The sequence below is a fragment of the Pan troglodytes genome, chromosome 23 (genome assembly GCF_028858775.2).
Source record: "Pan troglodytes isolate AG18354 chromosome 23, NHGRI_mPanTro3-v2.0_pri, whole genome shotgun sequence".
In the NCBI taxonomy this organism is placed as follows: domain Eukaryota; kingdom Metazoa; phylum Chordata; class Mammalia; order Primates; family Hominidae; genus Pan; species Pan troglodytes.
The window spans coordinates 38977627-38979153 of NC_086016.1; positions in this window are offsets into that span (position 1 = coordinate 38977627).

The following is a 1527-nucleotide window of genomic DNA, read 5'->3' on the forward strand; positions in this document are numbered from 1 at the left end:
CAGCCTCCCAGGTAGCTGGGATTACAGGCCATAGTCTGCTTTAAAAATAATAATAATAATAATAATAAAAGACAACAGTGAAGAAGAAAGAAAGAATGATTCCCTCTTCGCACAAGAAGAAAGTTCTGATGCTTTTGGTATCATGGGGTCTTAGGTTCAATGTGTAGTGAGAGCTAACTAAGACAATTTTTATTTGTTCCTCTGAACACTTCTGTATTCCTATGACAACGTCATGCTTTTCCAGTTGCTATAACTTATGGAGTGTTTTGATATTTGGCATCCTCGCTCATTAGTCTTCCTTTTCAACATTTTATTGGACACGATTACGCTATTATTCCTCCAAATTATTGTTAGAATCAATTTATCAAGTCATAAAAATGTCCTCTTAGAATTTTTATTGGAATTGCACTAAATTTAATTCTTAATTTGGGAAGATCTGACAGTTTTGACAACTTTGTAATACTGGCTCTTTTGATCCAATAATTATGGATTTCCACTTATTTTGGGAATTTTACTTCAGCAAATTTTAAAAGCTTATTCCTAGGTTCTTATTAGATTCATCTCCAGGATTTTAAGATTTCAGCGCCAGCCTACCTTCTCTCTCTCTCTCTCTCTCTCTTCCACCTTCCTCCCACCTCTCTCTCTCTTTCTTTCTTTTCTTTTCCTTCCTTCCTTCTTCCCCTCCTCCTACTCCTCTTCTTCATTCCTTCCTTTCTTTTTTTTTTCTTTCTTTCTCTTTCCTTCTTTTTCCTTCCTTCCTTTTTCTTGCTTGCTTGCTTGCTTTCTTCATTTTCCTCTTTTGTGGCCAATATCTTCCCAACCTATTTTATTGCAAATTATTATTATTAGTGCAAAGAAAAGCTACGGATGTTTGTGTAATGATTTTATACCCAGTTCCTTCTCGAAGTCTTGTTTGTTGAATAATTCTTATTTAAATCTTACATGCTTTCTAGACATACAAGCATATCTTCTTCAAATTATGAGCTTTGTCTCTTATTTTTAATAGTTATTTTACATGTTATTCCTATTCAATCACAATTGCCAGAAAGTTCAAAACTATGTTGACAAATTCCTGGTGTTGCACACACCTGTCTTCAGAGAGATTGCATAGAGAATGCCAAATGCTTCACCATGCGAGAAACTTAGCATTGCTTCCTGAAAAGTCATCTTGATCCTACTAAAAAAATATTCTACTCATGACAGCAGGCATTCACCTCTCAAGGGTCTATGTCCGGGGAAATGTTTCTGCCTCCATCTCCAAGTGGCCATGTGAGGCGTTTTAATAAAATGAGCCTCCGACTAAGACCACACCAGAAGGCTCCTGTGGTTGGGCACCAGTGGCAGGTGACAGAGAGCTCCAACCAAAATGCCCTTAATGTTCTCCTCAGCTTGGTTTGACTTCAGATGGCTTCTCATTGAGTCTAGGCCCTGACCTCCCTTATTTTAGAGCATCTTCTTTAGAAAACTTGTCATTGAAAATGATTTCTCTGTCCCTTTGAGATGTCGGTAAATCTTTTCAAAAGCCTC